At 44.5% G+C, this 6,000-nt stretch overlaps 1 protein-coding gene across 1 annotated transcript in view; it reads right to left on the minus strand.

The window, feature by feature from the left end:
- The window catches only part of RHBDL2 (rhomboid like 2), a 28,783-nt gene extending 23,650 nt beyond the window's left edge, over positions 1 to 5,133 (minus strand). Inside the window, exons 1-2 of the mRNA XM_083171137.1 lie at positions 5,095 to 5,133; positions 534 to 678 (exon numbers count right to left, since the gene is read on the minus strand). The gene's annotated coding sequence lies outside the window, so the exon portion shown is untranslated. The remainder of the gene's footprint in view (positions 1 to 533; positions 679 to 5,094) is intronic.
- Between the last annotated feature and the right edge of the window lie 867 nt (positions 5,134 to 6,000).

The raw sequence follows: 6,000 nt of genomic DNA on the forward strand, positions 1-6,000 counted from the left end.
TTTTTTTTTATGAATATATAATAAATGGTAAATTTGAAAAAAATAAAAATTGTATTTTTCTTGTACACTATAAAAGAGACAATCTTATATTTACCTTGTATGTATCCAAATGTATTGCCCTTGGCTGCACCTCCACACGAATAATTGGAAATGTTTCAATACTACAGGTTGAGTATCTTATCCGAAATGCTCAGGATCAGGAGCATTTTGGATAAAGGATTTTTTTTTTCATTTTATACACTGACCTGATCCCCAGGCGGTCCCCTGGCATCCCCCAGGTGTCCACGGCATCCCCAGTCCCAATGATGCATTGCGTGGGAGCACAGGTGATATCATGATGTCACCAGTGCACCCGCACAATGTATCATTGGGACCTGGAATGCCTCTGAAGATGGACACCGAGGGACCAGGCGAGTATGAAAACGTACAGAAGAGTATAGAAAAAAAAAACATGATATTCCGGGTTTTGGATATACAGATGAGAGATACTCAACCTGCATATCAATAGGGGCAAGAGTACTGTGAGTGCTTACCAATGCAGAACTTTCAATTCCCCTTTCCCTTGCCTTTTGGGATAATTACTGATCCAGCAAAACAAATTCTCTTATATGTGCATGATTAAAATAAATCCACAAACATGCCCTGTTGTTGGTACTTGAGGACTGGAGATTAAAATACCTGTAATATATGAAGGGATAATATATTATGGTTATAGAATGTTATACTAGTTTCTTTACAGAACTCTATAGTACAGTTTCATTGTTTGCTTTCTTTTCTCTACAGTGGTTCCCAAACTCAGTCCTCAAGGAGGACTAACAGTCCAAACTTTTAAGTATATATATGGCTCAGCACAGATGGCCAACTCATATTGGTCCTGATTCAGATCTGATCGCTTGGCTGGGAATGTTCAGAGCCCAGCGATCAGGGAAACTCCACCACGCTAAGGTCCCCCCTGCCGTACACACAGGGGGAACCCATTCACAACCACTCAACGTCTAATGGTTTCCCCCCCATGTTTGCAGCACTAAGTCTAGACTTACTAGGCACTGTGATGGCCGTGCTGACGTCAGCGGCCCTCCCTTCCAACAGACAGTGGTTCATGTTGGAGCAGCACATGAGGCTGGAGAGACATGGATTGGAAAACGCTGAGGAGTCACAGTGGAGATGAGCCAATGGCTGACCACACAGGAAGGAATAGGGGAGGGGGAAACAGGAGTGTGCCGGGCTGCAGCATTTCTGTTGCCGACTCTGCAGGAAGTAATAATGGCACAAACCTATACCTAGTGTGTACAGTACATTTTTACTGGTACAATTGAGTACATCAGATATGTAAAGTTTGTGTCTCATAAACAAATTTTTAACTGTGTTGGGATCATACAGTCGACCCCAACTAGGTTGACAGTCATTAGGTCGACACCATGGTGTTGACATACAGCAAGGTTGACAGGGGTCTAGGTCGACATGGGTCAAGGTCGACAGGGGTCTAGGTCGACAAGGGACTAGGTCGACACATGCGTTAGGTTGACAGTCAAAGGGTCAGTATGTTTTTTTTTTTACTCAAATGTCAAAACAGTCGACATGGACACTTAAAGTGCACCGCTTAGCTCGCGATGCTTCGGGCACACTATTTTATTCTCCCACCACGCCCTAGTGGATGTTAGGACATGAAATACCGCCTGTCGGAACATGTTGGCTCAAAAAACCCATGCTAAACTTTTGACTTCCGATCTAACCCATGTCGACCTAAGTCATGTGTCGACCTAGACCCCTGTCGACCTTGCTGTATGTCGACCCAACAGTGTCGACCTAATGAATGTCGACCTAGTTGGGGTCAACAATTCGACCGTATCCCATTTAACTTGTGTGTATCCAGCTAAATATTACAATATGTATTGACAACATCTATATAGCATTTTATAAGGAATTTAATTCACATATATTCTTGTCCCAATTGACCATACAAGCAGAACATACAAACTAAACACAGACGGACCATGACAATGGTACTGAATCGATAACCCCACTGCGGTGAGGCAGTACTACTAACCACTATGCCACCCATGCTGCCCCATATTAAACAAAAATAAAAGTATTTTATATACTCTCTTGAATAATAAAGGATAGATTCAGAGCTCCAGAGCATAATAAAGTTCTAAAGGTTTTTGATCTAGGGATTTTTTTTAAATTACATGGTAAAAAGTGTTCCCTTATAGTGGATTTTAAAATACAGCTTTTAATTCTATTTATACTTTAGTGGTTTAGAAACAGCTTCCAACATACAGTGGAAAAGTTTAATTAGTAGATGTAGAAAAGAGTACTGCATTCACTGAGCTTGTAAGGAGACTCAGGATATGACTCCATAACCTCTCACTATGCTGCCTGCATCTTCACATTTTCCATTAACAGAACCGATTTCATAGAAATCCGGGTTATCACTCATCTATCAGAATAAGTGCCCAGCTTTGCTTCAGGTAAACTATCAGGCGTTCTATTCTTTCTTTCCACACAAAGTTAAATATTATTTGAAAAGATATGGGCAACACCAATGTAGAACTATGTGCTAAGCTTTGGAGAGAGATAAAATTGAAGGAGATAAAGTACCAGCCAATCATCTCCTAACCTCCATGTTACTGGCTGTTTTTGAAAATTGACAGTTAGAAGCAGATTGGTTGGAGGTTTATCTCTCTCCAAAGCTTTAAGTACAGGGATACCCTGGTTCTAGATTTAATTTGCTGCTCCTGGTGATTCTATCGGCAATCACCACCTTTCACCATCCACCAGAAGGGGGCTTGTGCACCCCGTTCTGACGGAGCCCTCTGCTGCCTCCCTCCCCATAGCTACCGCAAAGGCAAGCGCAGGGGGGTGTTCTGGTTGCACAAAAACCCCCCTCCTCTTGGCAAGTGACTGCAATTATGAAAACAATAGCACTGGTACTGTATATAATAATATGATCAATAAAGCTGCCACCACATCAGGTGCGTACACACGAGCATAAAATCGATGGAAATATTGTCGCAACGCGTCCATATTGCCAGTGATTGGAGTGTGCACCGGCGATAAATCGTTGGGTGCACGCTCCCGTTTTCAGACCCCTAATGGTTGTTGGTCGGAGGAGCATGCTCCTCCGACCAGCAACTTCCCCTGCCTTTTCTCCCGGCAGTGTGTCATTTTCATCAGCGACCATTACTGGTCGCTGATGAAAATGGAAAACACTGAGCAATATGATTGCTGAGCAATATATTGCTCCGTGTGTACACAGCTTAAGGGACAAAGCAGAGCTGATGCACATACCCTGTGGGAGCAGCGTCGTGTGTGTGTGTGTGTGTGTGTGTATCTGAGCCCTCAAACATCGCAATAGACCAGAGAGTAGCTGCCAGGAGAAAGTGACAGGAGCCTTAACATGAGGTGGGAGAATGTGATCTTAGAAAGTGCAGTACTGGTTCTATTATGTCTGTGTAATAATTATTTATTATGGCATGTTTAACCTTTTCCTGACCACTTATCTTATTTAAATGTTTGAAACAGCTTATACTATAGACCATCTGTACTGTTAAATATTAATACTGTATTCCATACTGTATCCAGTGTATAAAAAGACAAATTTTCAGGGCTGTTACCATTCCCCCATACTCTCGTACTTACTCCATTGCGCTGCAGAATGGGAGACTTTGGATTACATTTGGAAACCCCTTCTAAAAATCCTGCGTTTGCCACTGGCCCACACCCTGTACTAACCCTGCCCGTCTCCCTAAAGCGGAGATGGGCAGGATAGCCGCTCCCTGCCGCCGAGGGAAGGGGACGCACGTACATGTGACATGCTCACCTGTCCCCATCAGATGCTGCGCCTCTCCACCAGTGTGAGCCAGCTCAGGGAATCTAGCAATTCGCTGAGCTGGCTGAGAGGTGCTACATGTGTAGATATAGGGCGGGATGTATTAATATACATCGCCGCCCTTCGCCGGCTGTCCACCGCGATGCCAGCGCATATGTACTAACATATGCGGCTGGCATCGCGATGTGGAGACGGAGCCCCCCCGCGATACCTGTACTCTGGTGTGCGAGGGGGGGGGGTTTCCGTCATCTCCCTGCCGCCTGCCTCTCCCCTCACGCCGGGGACAGCTAAGCAGGCGGTCCCCGGAGCTTCCTCCTCCCCCCTGCAGCCTGAAGGACGTCCGGCTGTGTTATTAGGGGAGGAAGGGCTTACCTTCCGGGTCCAAGAGGACCTGGACCAGGTAAGCCAGAGGGAGGGGGAGAGTTGGGGTCGGCGGGTTTGTGGCGGAGGCGTCGGGGGCGAAAAGAAGCCCATAGGCTTCTATAGGGTATCGCCACCCAAAGGTGGCGATACCCTTCCCTGCGGTAATGAGGCGGCAGGGTTTTAATACATAGGAAAATGCGGTAAAACGGGGGGTTTACCGCATTTTCCCCTTAGTACATCCCGCCCATAGAGAGAGATGAATGTGCTTTCTCTAACAAGGGTTAAATAAGTTGCACATGCACTGTATTTACTAACAAGGTGAAGATGTGACCAATAGCAACCAATCAGGAACTAACTGATCTTGTGCTAGTTCGGAAGCAGCCCATACACGCTGCTATAAGGGCGTGCTTTCCGTGCTGTACTAGCACGGATCACATTGCATTGCATGTGCATCCGTTGTGGATGCAATTTGATGAAACCTAAGTACAAAAAGTATGTGCTTGCACATACTTTTTGTACTTAGGTTTCATCACATTGCAATGTGCTAGTACAGCACGCCCACAGAGCAGCGTGTATGGGCTGCTTAAAACAAATGACCAATTTCTTTGCATTTTGCAGTGTAAAGCTTTGATATTTTACATGCTTACATTCTAGAACAATAAGAAAGCACGGGAGCTGCACGCAGTTAGATAAGCCTTACTGTCCTTACTTTCCTTTTGGCTGGTACAGTATTCTGAATTAGAGCTGGTGTCACAGTCATGCAGTGGCTGCTCCTGGTAATACAGTAAATAGTACCTCTAGATAAAACATGGTTTATGAGCTCGCCAAATGTAATCTAGGTGCTTATTGCGCAGCTGATACAGCTACATGCCTTTAGTTATTAGAGTGGAATCCCTTACCTGCTGGTCTCCAGACGCCTTTTCCTGTACACTTTTGAAATGTGTGGCTGAAGTTGGGTGTGTTACTGGAGTACTTACACATCCTCTCCCCCACAGACGATTTACTCCTCCTCCTCCTCCAGGCCACACTGTAAAGAATGCAGACCTGGTTAGGCTGCCTCAGCTCCCAGTGCTATTTGCACACTGAAAAACAGTGTATTTCATTTATAGGAACATTATTATTTTATGCAAGGAGGAGTTTATCCTGGAATTAACATAATATTAGGGTACAACATTTTATGAGTTTTCGCTAATAGGTCTGTGGTAGTTTAAGAATGGAATTCATTTAAATATGGGTGTATTATTTTTGCACTGATCTAGAGCTGTTTTACTAGCCAGTGTTTCTTGCTCATTTTCTATAGCTACTGTGTTGTGGTTTGTGGCAGGAAAGTGTAAATGTTCTTCAGGAGTTTGCTCTGATTGTAAAGTTTCTAGTAAATTTATGCTGTGTCGGCAAGAATAATATATAATACATTTTATTTTTTTCTGTCTGAATAACCTAATGCAAAACCCTGTCATCTCAATTTTACACAATTTAGGATATAGAATATAATCTGAGCAGGTTTAATCTGACAATTTTAGCCAAAATTTAAACTGGGCAGACATTTATTGATGTGTACCCAGCCTGACATTGCTGCCAATGGGACTCTGTAAGCATCAAGTGTGTATGCATTTGTTGTTGCCAGGTTCGACGGGGAAGGGGGAGGTGGGTGGAGCCATGTGACATACCATATTTACTAACTTTCTGAAGTCCGGGAGCGGGACCCCTATGTGTGCTGGAAGCGTGTGCCCAAAGTTTGGGGGCATGGCCTGCAAATCGTGTTACTCCCGCCCCTGTTTTGCCACTCTGGGAGTATGGCCAGCGCT

This window comes from Crinia signifera, chromosome 2, assembly GCF_055691185.1.
Source record: "Crinia signifera chromosome 2, ASM5569118v1, whole genome shotgun sequence".
In the NCBI taxonomy this organism is placed as follows: Eukaryota; Metazoa; Chordata; class Amphibia; order Anura; family Myobatrachidae; genus Crinia; species Crinia signifera.